Source organism: Hyla sarda, chromosome 2, assembly GCF_029499605.1.
Source record: "Hyla sarda isolate aHylSar1 chromosome 2, aHylSar1.hap1, whole genome shotgun sequence".
In the NCBI taxonomy this organism is placed as follows: domain Eukaryota; kingdom Metazoa; phylum Chordata; class Amphibia; order Anura; family Hylidae; genus Hyla; species Hyla sarda.
The window spans coordinates 218,623,150-218,648,901 of NC_079190.1; the positions used below are offsets into that span (position 1 = coordinate 218,623,150).

The following is a 25,752-nucleotide window of genomic DNA, read 5'->3' on the forward strand; positions in this document are numbered from 1 at the left end:
GCGGACAGTCCGCAAATCTGACCCTATTGCGGACTGTCTGTGGACCCATTTAAATCAACGGTAGTGTAATTCGCAGCAGGATTCCCACAGCGGGAAAACCGCTGCTAGTAATAGCGTGTGAACGCACCCTTACATTATATTTTCAAAGGGGTGAGAGTCCGGTTTTCATCAAAAATTTCACACCAGCTTTTTGATAGTGTAGAAATCACAGAAATGGTTGTAGTTTTATTATTTTTAGGGTTTTTTTTCTTAGTTTGTAAGGTGTTATTTAAGTAATGATAAAAAAAAAATTATTGAAAAATGTTATTTAAAAAAAAAAAAAAAAAAAAAACCCGCACCTGCACTCACATTTAAGCTCAGAAATGTTTTATTTATACTGTACAGTTATCACCTGTCTGGGCACTAGTAACCATGCAATATTTAGTGAGATGTTTCCGCCAGAATTTTCTGGTATAAAATTTGACGCAAACATCTGCTATTTTGGTGTAAAAAAAATCCAATATGGCTGCAAAAAAAAAAAATTGGGGGCACGAAAAAAAACTAAATTGGCACGAAAATGAATTTTCACATATTGTCAAAGCAGCACAAGAGACCTTTGAAAATGTGAGGAGAAAAAAAAAAGGCGTGGATAATATCGCTTGAACAGAAATTACAGTCGTTTTTGAGAATGTCCCCTATGTATACCAAAGTATGGAAAAACCGGCTACTACCGAATCCTTGCATGCTGGGAGTAAAGGTGTGGAGCTTCTGTGAATGCTTAGGGTGGTGCTCTGTTTATAGGCAGTGTATGGTCCAGTCTGGGATAGACCCGCTAGTCCAAGCATTAATATGAAATCTAAGTGAAAAGTAGTGACGGCCGTCACGCCCCCTCCCATAGACTTGCATAGCGGGTGCGGGGTGTGATGTCACGCGGGGGTGGAGTCGTGACATCACGATACTCCGGCCCCGTGGTCGGCACCCGGCAGTTTGTGAGCTGGCAGCGCGGCGTGCAGCTCAAAGAGGTTGGTGCCGAATGTAAGATTGCGGGGGTCCCCAGCGTTGGGACCCCCGTAGTCAGACATCTTAGGCTAGGTTCAAACTACGGAATTTCCAACAGAAATTCAGTCGTAAAATTTCCGTCCGAAATTCTGCTTGCTAAAATGTCTAGTGTAGTGAATGGGTTTCCGTTCACAAATTCACACGTCTGAATTTGTGAAGCAGAAAATCCGCTTAGAAAATCAGTTTAGAAATTTCCGCCTGAAGAAAGGCGTTGCTCTTTCTTCAGGCGGAAATCTGCGCGGAACACATTGCAGTCTATTGGAGACTGCAGTGTCCGCGCGGTCCTAGCGCCGACTGATTCAGCCGGCGCTGGCTGCACTCGGAATCTCCGGGCGGAAATTTTCTGCCTGGAGATTCCATAGTCTGAACCTAGCCTTGGGGTCGGATTTATAACTTTAAATCCTTTGTGATTCTTTTGTGATGTTCGCAAATATGTTCAATAAATCTCGGTGAGCTGACTCCTGTATGAATGGATCGTAGATGCTCTCTTAGTGGTACGTGGAGTGGACGGATGGTAGATCCGATATAATATCGGCCACATGTAAATAGGATACAGTAGATGACATATGTAGTCCTACAATTAAAAAAATCACATACTGAGATTGATTCTCCGCCTATTGTGACCTTTTTTCCGGAACAAAGAAATTGCAGTGGTTGCATGAACCGCAGCTATAGTTTCCTTGTGGGACCATTTGTTTAAGCCAGTTTTTTTTAAACTGTTCACCAGTCCATTTTTAGCTGTCTCACTGATGTCTCACCGATTATGGGACCGTTTCTGATTCTGTGCCAGTTTTTTTTTATGGTGGATCTGATGGCATTAGATAGATTACTGTAAGTGAATGAAAATATAATTTTTTTTATTTCTGCATTTTTTTTTCTTGTAATTTTTTGATAGTATGTCTTTCCTTTCAATGTTCCAAGCTTAGGTCAATGCTTAATTCAAGAGCTGTTCTGGGTATCTGCGCTGTATGAAAAGATTTTTCATTTCTATAGCTTTTTCTTCAAAGATTTATGTTTTACTGTTTGTTTTTCTAAGTCGCAGGATTACAAGATTTTACCTGCATATGGATAGTGAGTGCCGTTTTCTACTTTTCGCTTAGATTTCATATCTACGAGATGCACATTCCCGTGCGGTCCTAGTGCCGGCAGATAATGCCAGTGTCTGGAATGTCTGCATGGATATTCTCCATCCGGAAATTCTGGCATATGAACATAGCCTAAGGCTAGGTTTCCACACAGATTTTTTTTTTATCTGGCTTTTGTAAGCAGTTAACTGAAGGAGCAGATACAGGTTATAGGTGTTACGTTATGTGCTCCGTCTGCACACGCTGGCCGTGAGCGCATGGTCCCTTTACCTACTGCTGCCGGCAGGGCTGGGACTCGCATCACAGGACGCGCCCACATGCGAGCTCCAGTCCGTCACTCACCTGATGCTTCTCCTGCCCCCGCCTCTCTGCTCCATCGCGCGTGTCTCCGTTCCCTAGGGCACACACGCGCCGGAGCTTTGATATTTAAAGGGCCAGTGCGCTCATTAGTGTACTTCACTTGTGGCTCATTGATAAATTCCTCTACCCTCCTCACTTCCCTGATCGATCTTTGTTGCCTTGTGCCTGAGAGAAAGCATTCCTGAGTATTGTCTTGCCGTGTATCTGATCCTTTGCTCTATGTCTTGACCGTGCTCCTCTGCCACCTGCCTACTGACCTCCTGCTACGTCCTGACTATGTTACTGTGCCACCTTCCTTGACCTTCTGCTATCCTGACTACGAGCTGCCTTATCCCTCCTGTGCCTCGCATCTCATCAGCCGCCTGTGTGGTCGAGCCGTGCCAGTGGTAGCGACCTGGGTGCCGCCTGCCGCAGCAAGTCCATCCTGCTTTGCGGCGGGCTCTGGTGAAAACCAGCCGCACCTTAGATTCCGCTCCCTGGTATGGTCCGAACCATCTGCCACACAGGTCCAGCGGATCCACATCCACCGAAGTTCCTGTCTTCTGAAACGTGAGTGTTACAATATGTTAGTTTTCCATTGATTTTTATCCTTTCTCTGGGCCAAATGTGGTAAGCATGTGCAGTCAAGAAGAAGGGCACCTTACCTACTGCTCACTAAGGCTAGGTTTCCACACAGTTTTTCTCCTGGTTGTTTATGGAAAATTTGCCACTGCAGTTTTTGAGCCAAAGTCAGAAGTGTATTCAAAAGGGACAGGACATATAAAGGAAGGACTTACACTTCTCCTCCCTTAGGCTAAGTTTCCACAGCAGTTTTTGAGCCAAAGTCAGAAGTGGATCCATAAGGGAGGAGAAGTTTAAGTCCTTCCTTTATATGTCCTATTCCTTTTGAATACACTTCTGGCTTTTGCTCAAAAACTGCAGTGACAGTTTTCCAAAAACTGCCAGAAAAAAAACAAGTGGAAACTTAGCCTTATGGATCCACTTCTGACTTTGGCTCAAAAACTGCAGTGGCAGTTTTCCAAAAAACGCCAGAAAAAAAACCTGTGTGGAAACCTAGCCTAATGCTTCTTTTTATGTGTATTATGTGGTAATGTATAGCCACCAATTAATCTTAGGGTTATTGATTTTTGGTAGGTAAATTGACCAGCAGTGACATAGACAAACCTGTGCTGTATAAATGATGCAACCAAAAACCATGTTGGCATTTGTTTTTGCAGAAAAATTGTGCATTTGGCTAAATTACTGTTAATAGCTATGTAGTTTTGCATGTTTATTTATATTTAATATTTATATAGCGCCAGCATATTCTGCAGCACTTCAACTCTGAGGGTACAGGTACAGACAATAATCAAATATTACTAATTTACACACAAATTATGCCAACAGAAGGAGAGGAGACCCTGCATACAAGAGCTTACAGTCTGTGAGTTTACAATCTATGTGAATGGAGTTTAGATTAATTGCAGGATGTGGTTTTTATATACAATGATCCAACCATGTTTTATAAATAGGGTAGATCACATAAAGATGGATGAACCAGTCACCAATTAATTTTTGAATGTCTATAGTGGAGTATAAAGGGTCACTCCTGAGTGAGAGTAGGGAGAACATAGGGGGGCATTTATAAAAACATTTACCCGTTTTTTCTTTCATATAATTGTCGCAAAAAAGTCGCAACTGTGACTACGCAATTTTCTGTGTGACAATCATACCTAAGAGCGAGAAAAGCAAAAAAATTGATTTTGGCTTATGTAAGCAAGTTTTAGAAATTGACTTGCAGTAGTAAGAGATTTATAAAATGCGACTGTCTCTAAAAAGTACCAATAGAGGGAAAACTTTGCTTAAATTTACTCCAGCACATTCCTGGCTTACTAAAATGCCTTACATCCTCTAAAATGAATTGTCCTCTTTTATAAATGGTATTCATTTTTTTTATTTTTTTTTTATGAAAGTGTGTTATAACTACATTATTTTTAACTTTTTACTTTTGTGCACTGTCTGTGAATTATTTTTTTTTTGCTTTTTGCTTTTGACACTGGTTGCCATAATCAACCTCTTCTACTCAAGCTAATTACAATCTTTGCTTGTCAAAACGTATTTTAAACTTCTATTTAAAAAATAAAAAGAATAATGACAAAAAAAACGCATATGAGAACCTTTTTTAATCACTTAAAACTCAAAATATCTTTGCCAAATTTATTGGGTGAGTTTGGTGGAATAGAGTCTCCTACAGGTTGTGTTGTGGTAATGGCGACATACTTTGTAATATTTCTTCCGCGGCACTAGGCTGGGAAATGTGTTTTGATTTGGACCTCCTCTTACCACCTACTTGTGCCATCACATTGGGTTAGGTAATGCTGGATGATTTTGAGCCCAAGAACAGCAGAGCAATCTCCGGCGCTTACCTCACAGCTTTTGCTTACGTGGAGGTATTTTCACGCTTTTGCTTACGTGCAACAAATTTATTAAGGCCATGTAACAGAACAATACATTTGTCGCACGTAAGCAAAACAGTAGTTGAAAAAATTACTGAAAAATAGACTACAAAAGCAATGTTACATAAATGTCCCCCATAGTGGTTATAGGAGAGACCATGTAGGACATTTTGCATGCCAGACTGCAAAGATGTGATTTTAGGAAATGTTTAAAATCATGGGTATTAGATATAAGTCTGATGGTTCGAGATGTTGTATTTCAATGAACTGGTGCAGCATGCGCAAAGTCTTGGAGATGGGAGTGAGAGAAGATGTTAGTTTTAAATAATTTGCAGTACGGAGAGCACGTGTAGGATGCTAGACAGAGATGGGGGAAGAGATATAGGTTGGTGCAGCACTGTGGCAAGATTTCTGGCTAAGAGTTAGGAGTTTATATTGTTTTCTGAACAGAATAAGTAAACAGTGTAGTGACTGGCATAAGGGGGTGGCACCAGTATGAGGGCGCGAGAGGAAGAATAGTCTGCAGGCTGCATTTAGGATGGACTGAAGAGGGGAGGGTATAGAGAATAAAAGGCCTATCAGTAAAAAATAATGAGCAATATTTAGCCCCTTAAGGACCGGGGCTTTTCCGTTTTTCAATTTCCAATTTTTCCTCCTTAACTTTAAAAAATCATAACTCTTTAAAATTTTCACCTAAAATTCTATATGATGACTTATTTTTTGCATCACCAATTCTACTTTGTAATGACATTAGTCATTTTACCCAAAAATCTACGGTGAAACGGGAAAAAAAATCAATGTGCGACAAAATTGATGAAAAAACACAATTTTGTAAGTTTTGGGGGCTTCTGTTTTTACGCAGTACATTCTGCAAAAATGACACCTTATCTTTATTCTGTAGGTCCATACGGTTAAAATGATACCCTACTTGTATAGGTTTAATTTTGTGTCACTTCAGAAAAAAATCATGAATACATGCAGGAAAATGTATACGTTTAAAATGGTCATCTTCTGACCCCTATAACTTTTTTATTTTTCTGTGTTCAGGGCGCTATGATGGATTTTTTGCACCATGATCTGAAGTTTTTAGCGGTACCATTTTTGTTCTGATCAGACTTTTCGATCACTTTTTATTCACTTTTTTGTGGTATAAAAAGTGATAAAAAATGCAATATTTTGGACTTTGGAATTTTTTTGCGCATACGCTATTGAACGTGCGGTTTAAAAAGCGGTATATTTTTATAACTCGGACATTTCCGCATGCGTTGATACCACATATGTGTATTTTTATTTTTATTTACACTGTTTTATTTTGTTACTAGGAAATGCCGGGTGATTCAAACTTTTAATTCAGAAGGGAATACCTGAAAAGGTTAACTTTTTTTTTTTTACACTTCTTTTTTTTTTGCAAGCTGATAGGTGCCATAGAGACCTATCAGCTTGCAATGGCTGATTTCATTCACAGACTGCTGCCTTGCCATTGCATGGCAACAATCAGTGAAATCGGTGATTGATTGCTCAAGCCTGGATCTCAGGCTTGAAGCATTCAATCAGCGATCAGACTGCAGTAAGGAAGGTAAGAGACCTTCCTCCTGTAGTACAGCTGTTCGGGATACCGCGGCGATCCCGAACAGCTCCCTGAGCTAACCGGGCACTTTCACTTTTGTTTTTAGCTACGCGGCTAAAGGGTTAATAGCGCGCGGCACCGCGATTGGTGCCGCACGCTATTAGCGGCGGGTCCCGGCTTCACTATGACGCCGGGCCCGCCGCGATATGATGCGGGGTTACCGTGTAACCCCGCGTTATATCGCAGGACTGGGACACATGACGTAGCGGTACGTCATGTGTCCTTAAGGAGTTAAGAGAAGAGCAGATACTGAGGTTGTTTTTCAGGTGCAGGTGACAAGAAGGTGAAAGGATCTCAATATTGAAGGTGAAACATCTGTGTATATATGGTAGTTGTCATGATCCAGCCCAGAACTTCAGTGCAGCTTGCTCCTTCCAGGTCCAAAGGTAGCAGCAACATGTGTTCCTGTGGTGACGGCTTTGCATTACACAGAGCTGTGCAAAGTTTGGTGACAGCTCCTCCTGTCATATCAGCTGCAGAAGAATAGGGCCACATTTGCCCTTGTGTGCATGCCTCTTGGAGAGGGATATAAAAACTCTTCATTGATTAGAATGTTTGCTAGAAATTATGGCTTATAAAAAAAAAACACCACTAGTGGTCCCCATACCATCTGAAACATAATCCTGTCTGGCTGCAGCATAATCTTTTTCCAAGTTGAAGCACAGGCATAGACAAAGTCCAGTAAGTGAGGGTGGCGCTAGCACTCCACTGTGCTCACTCCTGCCCTATCTGACTGCAGCATGAAACAGGGAGGAGGGGGTTACAGAACAGCCTACAGTGATTGCATGAAGAGACCCAGCACAACAGATTCATGACAACTGTCAAAAGGGCATATATCAGGCTAGTACAGGATATAATGCCATGGATGGTGCTGCAGTAATAGCAGCTGTTTTGACTCCGGTTTAAAAACCGTACTGCAACCGCATATTTTTTTTTAACATGGACGTCAATGGGAAACGCACATGTATACGGTTCCATACGGGGAAAACGTATATGTTTTTACTTTGCACATGCGCATTTGAATCCTAAAGTCCCCACCCAAGACCCCTCCCATTAAAAATGGACAAAATTTTCAAAAACGTATGTTTTTTTTTCTATAAAAACGGACGGAACAGTATGCACTTTTAAAAACAGTATACTGTTTAAAAACGCATACGGTTTACTTTTTCCCATACTGTTCCATCCGTTTTTTTCCCATACGGTTTTTGATTGAAAACGTATGCGGGAACTGTAGTTGGAAAAAGTAGTATGAACCCAGCCTCAGTCTGAGCTAGGGCCACCTGGACATTGCCATACCAATTTGAGCAAGTTGGATGTTCTGTCAGATTTTTTAGATCAGAATTTTCGGACCAGAAAATTCTGCCCAGAAAATTCCTCAGTGTGAAAGGGTTAATGGAAAACCCATTCACCCATTTAGCCTCAGGGAGCTGAATTTCCAACAGAATTTAAAAAGTGGAATTCCAGTTGGAAATTCTGTAGTGTGAACATGGTCTAAAGGATCAGCTGCTAATATATTGTTGCCAGATAGTACAGGACATCTTCCAAGGCTTTGTGAAGTCTACAGGGCTACTACAATGATTCTTACCACCCTAGACAAAAGCTAATTTTGCCGCCTCTTGACCTCGCCCATTGGCTCTGCCCTTTGATACACCCCATTACTACTGGGGTGACACACTGTAACAAATCTCCCCCTCGGGTAATCACTTTTCGACTGGGGTGTCACACATTGTAACAAACACTCCTTGTGTAATCACCTACTACTGGGGTGAGACATTGTAACAAACCCCCTTCTCACGCGACTGCGTTTCTTACTGGGCGGGTGCTTCGAATGAGCGTCAGGTGCTTCAGATGCTGGCTGGTTGCTAACTTTCTTGCAGAGGAGCACCCCCATTAAGAGGGCGCTCTAGGTGGCTGCCTATTTTGCCTATAGGCAGAACTGGTCCTGGAAGTCTACAACTGAAGGGGTCAGAGCTATTTTGCCTGGCGCAGTAAAAACAGGTGTTTTTAATGTTATAATTTATCCATGTGTAGAACCTACTCTTGCACAAATTCTATGTGGACCAAACAATGTCCAGTGAGATGCTGATGGTATTAAATCTTTGTCTGGTAAAGCTTTTTATCTCACGTGATCATTCTGTAATGTTAGATGTCTGCACAACCTTGTTTTGAGGATCAATAAATGCTTTTGTCCTACTATAAAGTAATGATATAACCTCACTTAATGGTAAATCAAAACCTTAATGTGAATTGCTTCTCAATTCATCATATCTGTAATTTAATTCTCTGCACATACTTTTCTAGGAACTCTTTCAGAATATATTCATATGTTATAGAAGTAGACCTTTAATAACCTTGTAATGTATATTTGTTAAGAAGATACATTTCTTTTAAATATTTAGCATAAATACTAGCCGACACATTAGGATAAAAGGTTTGTTACTAAAAAGATTTGTAAAGATAGCTCAGTTATAAACTAGTCTGCATCAATGCTGTTTTGCAGTTCATGCTTCAGCTGCATATATAGTGCCTAGGTCACCATAAACTGGGTTATGTGCCCCTGATCTCCAGAATGCATCTACACACACTTGATGGCACCAAAGAACAATGGGGGAGATTTATAAAAACTTGTGTAGAGGAAGAGTGGTGCAGTTGCCCATGGCGACCAATCAGATTGCTTCTTACATTTTGACAGGCCTCTTTAACCCCTTAAAGACCAAGGACGTATATTTACGTCCTTGGCCGGCTCCCGCGATATAACGCGGGGTCACACGTTGACCCCGCATCATATCGGGTCGGTCCCAGCATGTATCTGAAGCCGGGACCCGGGGCTAATAGTGCGGCTAACCCTAAAACGAAAGTGAAAGCTGCGCGGCTGCTCAGTGGGGCTGATCGGGACCACCGCAGTGAAAATGCGGTGTCCCGATCAGCTGGGACACGAGTGGAGGTCCTCTTACCTGCCTCCGGCGTGTCCCTTCGGCGATTGATTGCTCCAAGCCTGAGATGCAGGCTTGAGCAATCGAACGCCGATAACACTGATCACTGCAAAGCTATGGCTTTGCAGTGAACAGTGCTGGCAATCAGTGTGTGCAGTGTTATAGGTCCCTATGGGAGCTATAACACAGCAAAAAAAAAGTGTAAAAAAAAGTTAATAAATGTGATTTAACCCTTTCCTTAATAAAAGTTCAAATCACCCCCCTTTTCCCATAAAAAAACATGTAAATAAAAATAAATATACACATGTGGTATCGCCGCGTGCGTACATGTCCGAACTATAAAAATATATCATTAATTAAACCGCACGGTCAATGACGTACGCGCAAAAAAAATTCTAAAGTCCAAAATAACGTATTTTTGGTTGCTTTTTATATCATGAAAAAATTAATAAAAAGCGATCAAAAAGTCAGATCAATACAAATATGGTACCGCTAAAAACATCAGATCACGGCACAAAAAATAAGCCCTCATACCGCCCCATACGCGGAAAAATAAAAAAGTTATAGGTGTCAGAAGATGACAATTTTAAACGTATACATTTCCGTGCATGTAGTTATGATTTTTTTTCCAGAAGTACGACAAAATCAAACCGATATAAGACGGGTATCACTTTAATCATATGGACCTACAGAATAAAGAGCAAGTGTCATTTTTACTGAAAAATGTACTGCATAGAAACGGAAGCCCCCAAAAATTACAAAATGGCGTTTTTTCTTAAATTTCGTCGCACAATGATTTTTGTTCCATTTCACTGTAGATTTTTAGGTAAAATGACTAATGTCACTGCAAAGTAGAATTGGGGGCACAAAAAATAAGCCATCATATGGTTTTTTAGGTGCAAAATTGAAAGGGTTGAAACTGCACCATTCTTCCTCTACACAGGTTTTGATAAATCCCCCCCCCCCCTCCCCAAAGGCCCTGATTTATTAATATGTGAGAGAAAAACTGGAGAGTTCTTTCCCATCAAGCAACCACAGCTCAGCTTTCACTTTAGCAGAGTACATTAGCATAGAAAAGCTGAGCTGTGATTGGTTGTTATGGGCAAAATCTCACCAGTTTTGTGTCACAGTTTGATAGATCAGGGCAGGGCCGGACTGGCCTACCGGGAAAAATCCCAGTAGGCCGCTCCTCCCCCATGGGCCGGCAGGGTTGTGTAAGTAATATTGGGCCTGTGTAGGAGCCAGAGGCCAAGGCTAAAGCTGCTCTGCCTCTGATCCATTGCGCTGACCTTGCTCGCTTACACACCTCTGGCTGCCGGCCAGAGGCCCCTCCATCAGATGACAAGCAGTGCGGCTTCTTTACAGATACAGCGGCCGCGTAATGACAGGGCCGGCGTCACTACGTAGGCCCAGCACCGAGGAGGGCAGAAAATCACTTGCCAGGCTGGGGTGCTGTATGCTGTGCCGTAATCCCTTACTCACAGAGCGGCGTGGGGGCACAGCAGTTAGTGAGTGTGGGGCTGGCCGGGTGACTGGCGCTGACGGGGCCCCTAACCATTTCACCCTCCGATTCCCCCGCCCTCCTGGGCTGCACGGGCCGTGCTGCAGTGGCATGGGTGGATGCAGGTGAGGAGGCCAGGTGTTAATGTATGATGTGTTTGTATGATTTGTGTGTATGTTTGATGATTGTATGTATAATGTGTGTATGTATGATGTTTGTATGTATGATGTGTGTTTTATGTATGTAATAAATGATAGATGTGTATAAGCTAGATGTATATATGTAGGTTTAATGTGTGTGTATATGTATTGTGTGTATGTATTATTGCGTGTGTATGTAGGATGTATGTATGTAATGTATGATGTGGGGCCGCAGGGCCGCCATCAGGGGGGTACAGCCAGTACTCCAGTAAGGGCACCGGGCCCTGCTGTACCCCCCTGCAGCGGGCGTAGCACAGAAGGGCTGGACTGATGGTGGGACCTCCAGCCTGAGAGGGGCCCCACTGCTGTAGCACCATTTTCTTTTAAAATATTCAGCCTGCAGCCCTTTAATGTCAGTGCAGGGGCCAGGGCTGCGGCCGCACTGACTCTATGGGAGGAGAGCAGAGGGATGCTCCTCCCCTTCCCCCCCCCCCACACTCCTCTGCGTGCAGGCTGCAGTCCAATAGGAGCAGGGCCATGCTTTGCTTCCTGCTCCACCGAGGATTCCCACACCCGCCCACGCTGAGGCCACCCATCAATAAGGTAACTTTCTGGTAGGAAAGAGGGGAGAACACAAATTGCTGTTTAGGGGTCAGTGGGGGATTTCTCAATGTTTCCTGAACAGGGTGCCCCCAGCTGTTGCAAAACTACAACTCCCAGCATGCATTTGGCCATCCATGCATGCTGGGAGCTGTAATTTTGCAACAGCTGGAGGCACCTTGGTTGAGAAACACTGATCTTTCTCTCTATCTCCTATCTCTTTCTATCTCTCTCACATCTATCTATCTCATATCTATCTATCTATCTATCTCTCCTTTATAGCTTATATCTCTCTAATGTCCATCTATCTATATCTATGTTATATCTCAGTGTTTCCCGACCAGGTGGCCTCCAGCTGTTGTAAAACTACAACTCCCAGCATGCCTTTGGTTGTCCGGGCATGCTGAGAATTATTGTTTTGTAACAGTTGGAGGCTCCTTGGTTGGGAAACACTGATCTATTTATCTCATATCTATCTATCTATCTCATATCTATCTCATATCTATCTATCTATATCATTTCTATCTATCTACCTATCTATCTCATATCTATCTCATATCTATCTATCTTTCTATCTCTCATATCTATCTATCTATATCTATGTTAGATCTCAGTGTTTCCCGGCCAGGGGGCCTCCAGCTGTTGTAAAACTACAACTCCCAGCATGACTTTGGCTGTACAGGCATGCCGGGAACTGATCTATCTGGAGGCATGATCTACCTAGGGACTCTTTCTACTTGGGGCATTGCATACCTAGGGAACTACCTATTGAGGGACCTACCTACTAAGAGCATTATCTACTTGGGGGGCACTATCTACTGGGCACATTATCTACCTGGGAGGACTACTACCTTGGGGCACTACCTACTGGGGCATTACCTACTGTCTACCCGTTTGGGTCATATTTCGCAATATTTTGGAGTTTTTCACAAAAAATGCTGCACCACTTATATAAAGTACAATATGTCACGAAAAACAATCTCAGAAAAAGCTCCGCTCAGAAGAAGTGTTCTAAAGTTATTATCATTTAAGGAGACACATATCAAATTATAAAAAAAAAAAGTGCCTGGTCATTAAAGGGTTACTCCGGTGGAAAATATATATCTTTTTTTTCAAATATATATACTTCTATTTAAAAATCTTAATCCTTCTAGTACTTATCAGCTGCTGTATGCTACAGAGGAAGTTGTGTAGTTCCCATAGCAAACTTCTCCTGCTCCGGACAGTTCCTGACATGGACAGAGGTGTCAGCAGAGAGCACTGTGGTCAGACTGGAAATACCTATACAACTTCCTGTGGAGCATACAGCAGCTGATAAGTACTGGAAGGATTAAGATTTTTTTATAGAAGTAATTTACTAATTTTTTTAACTTTCTGGAGGGAGCCTGTTGATTTGAAAAAAATTATAATAATAATAAAAATAATTTTCCCACCGGAGTACAAAAAATGGGTCCGTTCCTAAGGGGTGTAGTAAAAGCTTGGTTTTTGATTTACTAGGCTTCTGTCATTTACATTGTGGCTGTGCCAGTTGACAAGTGGGGCTGGTATGCAGTTATTTCCAGGGCTGGTTTTTATCCCCAGTCCGGCCCTGGATCAGGGTTTGTTTCAGGAATGTTGAAGACAAAGGCTCATATGAAGATATTTGTCAAGATGATGAATAATTCCCAGGAGGTAATTGGCTCATGGAACAAGGTTTCAAGTAATTTAAAGTAACAAGGACATTTCCTCCACAGCTCAGCTGTTGCTTGAGCACCATGAAGAAAAAAGACTCCATGCTCTGAAATAGATGGTAGAATAAACTTTAGAATAATGCTTGGCTTTCGGGAGACTAACAAGGTCACTATCACCTAATCCAATAGGCCTCTATCTTTCAGAAATGAGTGTTCATGTTCCAAGCTGTAAGATGTAATTTGGCTAGGTTAAGATGATAGGTTGGACCAATAGGTCTTCCCGTAGAGGGAGCTTGAGAAATTGACTGCTTGAAAGAGTTAATGCGAGTAGATACCAAGCTTGGCGGGGCCAATGTGGCAAGACTGCAATAGTCATGGTCCCTTCATCTCTGTTCTTCTTTAGAACCTGTGGTATCAGTTGAAATACAAAGACTAAGATGCTTTTCCAACGTATCGTCACTGGCTTGTCCTCCCTCAAAAGGCCGGAGAATAGGGGGGAGCTTTGTCTTGTAGGGAGTGGCCATGGCATCCAATACCGAAGGACCTCACTTCTCTGTTGGCCAGGCAAAGACTTGGGGTTCAGTTTTCACTCCCCTGGTAAGAGACAGTTCGGTTCAGCCAATTGATTCTGGTATTCTGCGATCCCTTCATATGCAATGCAGAAATTTGCCCGAGACATTATTTGTCTGAAGTGATAGAGACTTGGTTCCTCCTTGTTGGTTTGCATAAAATACTGAACAAATGTCTAAGTGGATTAAAATGACATAGAGCTAACATGACTGCAATTAGTTCTATGAGATTGGAAAAGAGTACTCACTCTGCTGGAGACCAGATGATCTGTACCAAGAGATTCCCTACATGTGCACCCCAGCCATAATTGGAGGTGTCTATTGTGAGGACTTGAGGAATTAGAATTGTTAGAGACATGCCCTGTTATTTACTAGCCACCAACTAAGATTTCTCTTTCCGGCTGCTGTTAGGGTGAGAGCCACTGCAGAGCCACTTTCAGAACAACCACTATTTTGTTGAAGACTCTGGGTGCTGAAGTGATTCCGGATGAGAGGCAAATTAACTTTAAGTGAGTTGCTTGATGGTTGTAGATACTAGAAGGATTAAGATTTTTTAAATAGAAGTAATTTACAAATCTATTTAACTTTCTGGCACCAGTTGATTTAAAAAAATGCTTTTCCATTTTTTCCATTACCTTTAAAGGGGTAACAAATGTTTTCAAATCAACTGGTGGCAAAAAGTTAGACATATTTGTAAAAGACTTCTATTTAAAAAATCTTAATCCCTCTAGTATTTATCAGCTGCTGTATACTACAAAGAAAGTTGTGTAGTTCTTTCTAGTGTGACCATAGTGCTCTCTGTCCATGTCAGGAACTGTCCAAAGTAGGAGCAAATCCCCATAACAAATCTCTCCTACTCTGGATAGTTCCTGACACTTACAGAAGTGTTAACATAGAGCACTGTGGTCTGACTTGAAGGAATGGCATAACTTTCTCTGGAGCATATAGCAGCTGATAAGTACTGTAAGGGTTAAATACTTTAAGTTTTCTGAAATAAGACTTAAAGGTAGGCAGGGATACTTACTCCTATACTAACGAGGAATTGGTATGTCTAGGTTGTTCCCTTCCTGTTATTCAGCTTGTAAATTTATGAATTGGGACTAATCTACAAGGAGACTTTTTGGTTTAACGTAATCAACTGACTCATTCCCTGCATTCTAGTCTATATACAAGGAGTCTGGATTGAGTGGCAGCTGGGTAGTGAGGACTGAGACCTGCTGTGATCTAAACTTTTGACATGTCTAAATAACATGTCAACATTTTTGAAAATGACAGTGTGCAGTTTTGTTGCAGTTTTTGCAGCAGCTTTTAAGCTAAAACTAGTGTTTATAATATATAAGAGCAGATGCTACTAATATAAGAGCAGATGCTACTTCTTATCTTCTACACTCTACACAATGTAAGAGCAGCCTTATTGGAACTGAGCTGTAATACCACACAAAAACTGAGGACAGCCGTGACTTTGTTCACACGACTCTGAGATCACTCAACATCACATGTTATGTTATTGAACGGTGTTGCATGCGACATAGTGTGACTGTGACACGACCGTTTCTAAAAATCCACTTAGATTTTTGGTTGCAGGTTGTATATTTGCTAGTGACTTCTATGCAACTTGGCTATTTTGTTAAAGGCCATATCACAACTGTCATAAAGTCAAGCAACTGCATGTCACAGACAAATCACACAAATTATTTTGGTTGCAAAACTTGGATTAGGCTTGTTGCTCAGCTGTCTGTGTAGCCCTAACACATTTCTATTTTAACAGATTTTCTCTAAACACTGCATCTTACAATACATTGCAGGTTAAATGCATGGGTAAATTAAATTATAGTGAAAATTATCTTCATTCCATTGTGCTCGGGCTGCAAAAAAACAAACATTAATTCACCCATTCCCCCGTTGCGCCGCTATAGCTGTTCGGTCCTCCAGTCCGGTCTCCTTTCTACTTCCGTGTGCACGGATTGTCACACTGCAGTCAGCATATTGCTGGCCGCAGCGATGTCCCGCCTTGCCCAGTGATAGGCTGAGCGTAGTGTCAGGTAAGGAACCCGGGCAGCAGGAAGAAGGCTCCTTACATGACACTGTGCTCAGCCTTTCACCGGCTGAGGCGGGACATTGATGTGGCCAGCGATACGCTGACTGCAGTGTGACAATCCATGCACACAAAAAGAACAACGGAACGCTCCCTGTGTGGAATCAATGCAGGCTGAGCGGTGAGGGAGTGCAAATAATGAAAACTCACTCACCTGGTTGGGTTGTGCTGGAAAGGCACAACGCTCACAAAGGTGTAAGTACAATGAGACTGCAGCGGCTTCTCACGCCGGCTAGCGGACGTGATAATATGCAGGAAGGAGGGAAGAGAAAGTGGAAGCTGAGGTCATGCTGTCATCAAGTGGGACGAATCCGAAATAGAGAGGTAAATTCCTTTATTTGAAATAGATGCAACGTGTTTGAAAACACTCAGCTTTTTTCATCAGGCATGATCTAACAAGGTTTTGGCTGAAATTTATACAGGATGTGATAATGGCGTCACAATCACGTGACATATTGATCCTTTGTAAAACATGAAAAAAAGGTAAAGACAAAAAAGGAGAAAAAAGAGAAAAAAGTGCTCATTTATGAGAAAAAAATCCGACCCATATATATCCCTATACATTAATAAATACATTGCAAGGTATAAAATATACACAATTTATACAAAAAAAAATTAAATAATAAAATATATATATATATATGATATACATATAAAAAAACATATAGACATATACATACATACATATATACATGTATATACAAAGAAACGTGCAAAAAATGCACAAATAGATATATATACACACACACATACATACACATACATCACAGCATTAGGCAAGGATATCCCAAAAGGAAAAAATAGTAATAAAATTAAAAATGTATTAAAAAGTCGTTTTTTCAGTCTGTTCATTTAATCCATATGGCCATAATGAATTTATATTAAAAATCCAAAAAGACTCTCTATCAATAAATATTTGGTATCTATTATATGTGTCCTCGGGAATAGCTTCAATAACAGTTACTGTCAGACACTGGGGATCCATGCACACGGAAGAAGGAAGTAGACCGGACCGGAGGACCGAACAGCTATAGCGGCGCAATGGGGGAATGGAGGAAGATGAGTTAATATTTGTTTTGTTTTTTTGCAGCCTGGGCACAACAGGATGAAGATGATTTTTACTATACTACGACTTTAAAGTCAAATCTTGTACATTATAATTTTTTTTTTCATCTTTAGTGTAGTGTATTCCTATTTACAAGTGCTTTTGCACCCTCTAGTGGTAGATATCATAAAGTGCAGCATTTTCTAACAATTCAGCAAATACCATTGTCTTATATTACTCAGAATGACAATAAGCTATGAATACTGTCTGCAGTCTGGATCAGTTACTACTATAAAAATTTCATTATCCATTAAGGAAACAAATCAACCTGACAACAAAATTCAGTGCAAAAGTATCCATAGTCTTTAACCACTTAGGGACCCAGGGCGTATAGGTACGCCCTGGTACTTAACCCCTTAAGGACGCAGGACGTAAATGTACGTCCTGGTGAGGTGGTACTTAACGCACCAGGACGTACATTTACGTCCTAAGCATAACCGCGGGCATCGGAGCGATGCCCGTGTCATGCGCGGCTGATCCCGGCTGCTAATCGCAGCCAGGGACCCGCTGGCAATGGCCGACGCCCGCGATCTCGCGGGCGTCCGCCATTAACCCCTCAGGTGCCGGGATCAATACAGATCCCGGCATCTGCGGCAGTTCGCGATTAAAATGAACGATCGGATCGCCCGCAGCGCTGCTGCGGGGATCCGATCATTCATAACGCCGCACGGAGGTCCCCTCTCCTTCCTCCGTGCGGCTCCCGGCGTCTCCTGCTCTGGTCTGTGATCGAGCAGACCAGAGCAGGAGATGACCGATAATACTGATCTGTTCTATGTCCTATACATAGAACAGATCAGTATTAGCAATCATGGTATTGCTATGAATAGTCCCCTATGGGGACTATTCAAGTGTAAAAAAAAATGTAAAAAAATGTAAAAGTAAAAGTAAAAAAAAAGTGAAAAATCCCCTCCCCCAATAAAAAAGTAAAACGTCCGTTTTTTCCTATTTTACCCCCAAAAAGCGTAAAAAACATTTTTTATAGACATATTTGGTATCGCCGCGTGCGTAAATGTCCGAACTATTAAAATAAAATGTTAATGATCCCGTACGGTGAACGGCGTGAACGAAAAAAAATTAAAAAAGTCCAAAATTCCTACTTTTTTAATTCATTTTATTAAAAAAAAAATTATAAAAAATGTATTAAAAGTTTTTTATATACAAATGTGGTATCAAAAAAAAGTACAGATCATGGCGCAAAAAATGAGCCCCCATACCGCCGCTTATACGGAAAAATAAAAAAGTTATAGGTCATCAAAATAAAGGGATTATAAACGTACTAATTTGGTTAAAAAGTTTGTGATTTTTTTTAAGCGCAACAATAATATAAAAGTATATAATAATGGGTATCATTTTAATCGTATTTACCCTCAGAATAAAGAACACACGTCATTTTTACCATAAATTGTACGGCGTGAAAACAAAACCTTCCAAAATTAGCAAAATTGCGTTTTTCGTTTTAATTTCCCCACAAAAATAGTGTTTTTTGGTTGCGCCATACATTTTATGATATAATGAGTGATGTCATTACAAAGGACAACTGGTCGCGCAAAAAACAAGCCCTCATACTAGTCTGTGGATGAAAATATAAAAGAGTTATGATTTTTAGAAGGCGAGGAGGAAAAAATGAAAACGTAAAAATTAAATTGTCTGAGTCCTTAAGGCCAAAATGGGCTGAGTCCTTAAGGGGTTAAGGACCCAGGGGGTACCTGTAGGCCCGTGGGAATTTCAGTCACCGCCATGTGCCGGGTGGGGACCGGACTGGGGTGACTGCTGATATCTATCAGCAGCCACCCCGTGCAAATGCCCAGGGGGGTCCTGAGACCCACCCCCATGTCGTCGATCACCGCAGATCACCGGTGAATTCACAACAGCGATTTGCAGTGATTCCAGTTATACGGACATCACGCTTCGCCCCTCAATGCAAGCCTACGGGAGGGGGCGTGATAGCTATCACATCCCCTCCCGTAGGCTTGCATTGAGAGGTGGAGCATGACATCACACGGGGGCCCGGTGGTCGCCCGTAATCAGATCCGGAGTGAACACGCTCCGGGGACTGATTACAAACGGGGTGCCACGTGCATGATCACGGGCGTCCCCAGCGGCGGGACTCCCGCGATCAGGCATCTTATCCCCTATCCTTTGGATAGGGGATAAGATGTGTAAGCACCGGAGTACCCCTTTAAGTAATGAGGCAGCAGGGAAGGGAGGTGTATATAAGATGGAGACTCAGTCTAATCTGTGCTCTCCCTTGGAAACAGCATGCTGCTGTAGGGAGAGACATTGGGCCTTGTTGGAGACACACAGCAGGAGCTGTGAGGGCCCAAGTGACAGTGGGTATTGTGGCTAAATCAGGTTGCAGGTGGCAGGTGAGGGAAGCTCACCAGTTTATAGACAGGGCATGCTCACATGTATAGTCAGTTACCAGACGGTCTAGGGCTTTATTTTTGTTCCTGTTTGTTTTGTTTTACCTGCAACCTGTGGAAATATAGCTGGCAAGGATCCAGACTTGTATGAGGAACTGTGGTCTGTGGTGTTATTGTGAGGAACGTGTCCCGTGGCAAGTGACCAGGACGATCCGAGAGCTAATCCCCAAGACGGTTCGTCACAGTACCAAGTCCAGGGTAAATTCCAAGTTTTAACCCCATAAACCACTAAATTGTTGACATTTTTTTTTCATAAAAAAATAAAAAAAATGTTAAGACCTCTGGGGGTGTTTTTTCCCAAAAATGGGTCACTGAGTCACTATCATCGGGGACTTTTTTATGTTGTCTCAAATTCGCAGCGCTCTCTCCACCTGAGCGGGGTGTGCATTTGAGGCAACAGGTTAGGGATGGCCACACACATCACATTCCCAGAATGATGATTCAGAGCATAGGGTTTGGGGTGGGCATATTTTTTAGTTTTGGCTATGCTCTGGGTCATCATTCTGGGAACATTACCTGCTTTATGATTTTACATCCCACTGTACCCCATTTTAGTACTTTACCCCATGTAATGCTCCTTGAGGGGGGGGGGGTCCCGCTGTTCTTGCTCCATAGGCAGCTATGTAGAAGCTCAAGGCCCCTGACTGCGCTCCTGCTCTTCCGTGACCGGTGTGCACCTGCAGAGCTGTTTAGAAATGTACTTACAAATTTATGATGACATTTTCTCCTGTTGCCACTTGTGAAAATGAAAAATTTGGGGTAACCCCAGCATTTTAGTGTAAAAAAATAAAAATTTTCCGTATCCCGTCCCACTATAATGAACATTTATCAAACACCTGTGGGGTGTTAAGGCTTACTGTACCCCTTGTTAAGTGCCTTGAGGGGTGTAGTTTCCAAAATAGTATACCATGTGTGTTTTTTTTTTTTTGGGCTGTTCTGGCACCAAAGGGACTTCCTAAATGCGACATGGCCCCCCATTTCAGCAAAATTTGCAAATGTGACTCCTTCTCTTCTGAGCATTGTAGTGCGCCAGCAGAGCACTTGACGTCCACACATGGGGTATTTCCATACTCAGAAGAGATGGGGTTACAAATTTTGGGAGGCATTTTCTCCTATTACGCCTTGTAAAAATTAAAAATTTTGGGGAAAACTAACATTTTAGTGAAAAAAAATTAAATCATTTACACATCCAACTTTAACGAAAAGTTGTCAAACACCTGCTCGGTGTTAAGGCTCACTGTACCCCTTGTTACATTCCTTGAGGGATGTAGCTTCCAAAATATTATGCCATGTGTTTTTTGTTTAGTTTTTTTGCTGTTTTGGCACCATAGGGGCTTCCTAAATGTGAGATGCCCCCAAAAACCATTTCAGAAAACTCACTCTCCAAAGTCGCTCCTTCCCTTCTTAGCCTTGTAATGCACCCACAGAGCACTTGACGTACACATATGAGGTATTTCCTTACTCGAGAGAAATTGGGTTACAAATTTTAGGAAGATTTCTCTCCTTGAGGCTAGGACTCCGCTGAGATTTTTGCCCTGCGATTTTTGTGGCATAAAAACGCCAGAAAAAATGCTAGAAAAACTGCCACAGTTTTCCCCTGCTTTATGGCGTTTTTTCTGGCGTTTTTACCTTTTGTGTGGAATTTGCCTTTTTTGGCCCCTTTTGTGTTTTTTTTACAAAATAGTTGGGTACCAAAAAAAAATAAAAAAGGATGCAGTAGGGATGTAAAAATGTATTTAACTAAATATTTATTTTTTATAACAAAATTTAAATAATTTTTTTTTGTAAAGTGTGTGTGTGTGTGTTTAACTTTTTTTTTCTCTTTATTTTCAAATTTTTAAAGTAGTACTACTACTCCGAGCATGGAACACACTGTTCCATGCTGGGAGTAGTAGTACCTGTACTATAGACATATCGCTCCGGGTGTCAGTCTGACACCCGATGCGATCGTCCATTATATAGCAGAGATGGAGCCCCTCTATACAGCGCTCGCACCCCTGCTCTGTACTCTGAGTGATGTTCTATTCACATCACTCATTCATATTTTCCGCCCAGAGCTGTGATTGGCCGGATGGTTGCAGCCAATCACAGCTCTGAGGAAAAGATGAATGAATGAGTGGCCGGCCCGGAGTATAGTGCAGAGCAGGGATGCAAGCGATGTATACAGCCGTTCTGCATCTCTGCTATAGTCAGGACGATCACAGCGGATGTCAGTAGTGATACCCGCTGTGATCTGTTCTTACCTGCAGGTACTCCTACTCCCAACATGGAGCACACTCTGCTCCATGCTGGGAACTGTATTACCTGCATTAATAGATTGCAACGAGTGTAACTTCTGACAACCACTGCAATCTGTCTATTAATGCAGGTGTGCTCCATGTTGGGAGTAGTAGTACTTGTAGTTAAGGAAAGATCACTGCGGGTATCACTCCTGACACACGCTGTGATCCTCCGGTATAATGTATGGATGCGGCCGGCGCTCTCCTATGGTCCCCTGCACGCCGTATGTATTCACATTCCGATTTTTCACAGAGAGTTGTGATTGGCTGGAACCATCTGGCCAATCACAGCTCTCTGCGGGAAATATGAATATGTGTATATATACGGCAGTGCAGGGGATCATAGAAGAGCAGCCACCGCATCTATACATTATACAAGAGGATCGCAACGGGCGATCTGTCAATTAGTACAGGTACTACTACACCCATCATGGAACAGTGTGTACCTTAAAAAAAAAAAATAAAATAAAGTGAAAAACACACACTGCATTTTTATTATTGTCGGCTACATTTTTTGTGCTTTACCTGCTCACATAAATTGATCCCTGTTTAAAAATGAATAAACATTTCATAATAAAAAAGATACATTTCTTTAGATACAATTTTTTCCATCACTACTGTATCTTTTTTTTTATAAAAAATGTTTTATGGTACCCTACGAAATTTTAATAAAAAAGGTATCTCCATAATTTTTTGGGATTGCTAAAGTCCAAAAAAGAATAAAAACCGCCTGCAAAAACGCAAACTTCTTATCGTTTTTGCTCTCCCATAGACTTCTATGGGAGGAAAACGCCACGATTTTAGGGCAAAAAACACCAAGCTAGGTTTTGTTGGGCGATTTGAAAATCCAGCCTCTGAGCCCGAAATTGCTGAGAAACGCCAAAAGGATTAAAAAAACGCCAAACTGAAAAATGGCAAGTGAATCTGGCATTTTGCAGTTCACTATTGACTTGCAGCTAACATCTGGACACAGTGTTTTTTCACTGAAAATTGGCGTTTTTTATGGCGTTTTTGCAACAAAAAGTTGTAGTTCCAGCCTTTACCCCTTGTAAAGATTCTCTACAAGAACATGCAAGTGTAAAAAAATGAAGATTTTGAATTTTCTCCTTCAATTTGCTGCTATTCCTGTGAAACACCTAAAGTAAAAACATGTCAACTTTATGATGCAAACATAAAGTAAACATATTGTTTATGTGAACATAATAAGCAGAGAGCTTCAAAGTTTAAAAAAATGCTAAATTTTCTATTTTTCATCAAATTTTCATCAAATTTTAGGACCAAGAAATGATGCAAGTATCGATAAAATTTTACCACTAACATAAAGTAGAATATGTCACATGAAAACAGTCTCGGAATCAGAATGAAAGGTAAAAGCATCCCAGAGTTAATAATGCTTAAAGTATATTAAAATGCTCAGTATATTAAAATATAATCATGCGAAGAAGGGGGAAAAAAGTAATATTTTACTATGAAGGCAAAACTTTAAAGGCTATAGACATTTTTGCACTGAATTTTGCTTTAATGCTGATTGTTTTTGAATGCAAAATTAAAGGTGCACTCTGATTTATTTAAAAGCTGAACTACACTACTTTGTTTCTCCTTGTTTTCACAGATGCCAAAATAGGGGAACCATACTTCATGTACGGTGGGACTGTCCCCATGTGCAACACTTATGGATACTTATTTATCATCTGATCTATTCAGTAAAAGAAGTTAAATGGGCACTGTCATGAAATAAAAAAATTGATATGTTGTAGTACTTAAGTACTACAACATATCTCTAATATACTTTAATTTAAAAAAGTGATTTAAACCAGTTTAAAATCACTTTTAAATTCGGCCACTAGGGGTCGCCCTCCTAGTGGCCGAATGCATTCTGCAGTGACGTCACTACAGAATTTCGACTCATTGAAGACTGGCAACGAGTCGAAATTCAGTCACTGCGGTGCTCGCTCCCGCCTGTCAATCATGCGGGCTGCTGTCACTCTTCTTTTGCCGGGGGGGTTGTGGGCTGCTGTGACTGTTCTTCTGCCGAGGAGTGGGTTGAGCGGTGCGACGGGGCCGGGGGGGGGGGGGGGTTTGCGGGCTGCGCGGCGGGGAGCGGTATGTGCGGCCATCACAGATCCGGTGTTCAGCCAATAGATGTCAGGGCAAGCTGGGAGTTGCAGTAGGGAGACAGCTGGAGGCACCCTGTATAGGTGAACTACGGGCTGAAGTGTCGGCCCCAGCAGGCATCAGTGACGTGGTGCCTGCTGGGGAAGTCTGCCTGGTAGTGGGCACACTGCCAGGCAGACAAAAGGCATTTTTAAGGCAGGGAGGGGGTTAGGGATAGATGGGTAATAGGCAGGGACAGAAAAAAGAAAAAAGTGATGCTGGGAGTTACTCTTTAAAGAGGTATTCCAATCATTTTCTGAGTTGTAGTTGATGTTAAGTTCTACATTTTTGCAAATACATGTCAATTTCTAACGTGTCTCCTTTCCCTGTTCGGGATGTTGCCTCTCTCGCTTGTTTACAGGTGACAGTCTAGGTTACAGAACATTGCATTGGGGGTGGGGTCGTCACTAATGCTTTGGCTCCCCTGCCACCTTATTAGTTTGTAAACATGATCACTGATGGCACCAGGCAAAGTACAAGCTGTCTGTGAGTGCACACAGCTCTGACATGATGCTGTGGGGTATAGGAGTTGGCAGAGACAAGCAGAGACTAGTATGTATAGGACTAGAGTAGGGGAAAACATTTCAGGCCAGCAGCTGTGTCTGCAGGGAGATGCTGGCCTAAACTGCCAATGTAATCTAAATGCCCACCCCAAACCAGGAAAAGAGCAGGACAAAGCAGTGCACTGATTTCAAACAACCATGTGGGAATCTCCTTTGGGGTGTATTCACACTTAGGCTAGGATTCCACTTTTTCACAGAAAAAAATGCCAGAAAAAATGCCAGTGTAATTTTCTGTGTCTGAGGTTTTTTTCTGGCGTTTTTTCTGGAGTTTTTGCATTTGAGTAGAAATTGCATTTTTGGCCCCTTTGGCGTTTTTTTCAAAATTTGTTGGGTACCAAAAAAAGAAAAAAAAAGGATGCAGTAGGGATGGCAAAAATGTATTTAAAATTAATTTTTGATAAAGTGTGTGTGTGTTTTTCACTTTTTTTCTCTATATCAATTTTTTTTAGGTAGTACTACTACTCCCAGCATGGAACAGACTCCTGACACCTGCTGTGATCCTCCTGTATAATGAATAGATGTGGCCGGCCGCTCTTGTATGGTCCCCTGCACTGACGTATATATACACCTACTCATATTTGCCATAGAATTGTGATTGGCTGGAACCATCTGGCCAATCACAGCTCTCTGCGGGAAATATGAATATGTGTATATATACGGCAGTGCAGGGGACCATAGAAGAGCGGCCGGCCGCATCAATAAATTATACAGAAGGATCACAACGGACCCGGGGCGATCTGTCAATTAGTACAGGTACTACTACCCCCATCATGGAACAGTGTGTTCCATGCTGGGAGTAGTAGTACTACCTAAAAAATTTTAAAAATAAAGAATAAAAAGTGAAAAACACACACACACTACATTTTTATTATTGTTGGCTACATTTTTTGTGCCCTGTCCGCACACATAAATTGATCCCTGTTTAGAAATTTATAAAAATTTCGTTATGAAAAAGATACATTTCATTAAATACAATTTTTTTCCATCACTACTGTATCTTTTTTATTATATATTTTTTAATGGTACCCTACAAAATTTTATTCAAAAAGATATCTCCGTTAGAGATGAGCGAACTTACAGTAAATTGGATTCGTCAGGATCTTCTCGGCGGTCGCTGACTTTTCCTGCATGAATGAGTTCAGCTTTCAGGTGCTCCGGTGGGCTGGAAAAGGTGG

At 41.7% G+C, this 25,752-nt stretch overlaps 1 protein-coding gene and 1 long non-coding RNA gene across 2 annotated transcripts in view; one reads left to right on the forward strand and one right to left on the reverse strand.

Annotated features, from left to right (window-relative positions):
- The window catches only part of LOC130355769 (uncharacterized), a 161,769-nt gene that overhangs the window by 1,959 nt on the left and 134,058 nt on the right, over positions 1–25,752 (forward strand). The window lies entirely within an intron of this gene.
- The window catches only part of P2RX1 (purinergic receptor P2X 1), a 199,617-nt gene continuing 190,026 nt past the window's right edge, over positions 16,162–25,752 (reverse strand). Inside the window, exon 15 of the mRNA XM_056556399.1 lies at positions 16,162–16,514. The gene's annotated coding sequence lies outside the window, so the exon portion shown is untranslated. The remainder of the gene's footprint in view (positions 16,515–25,752) is intronic.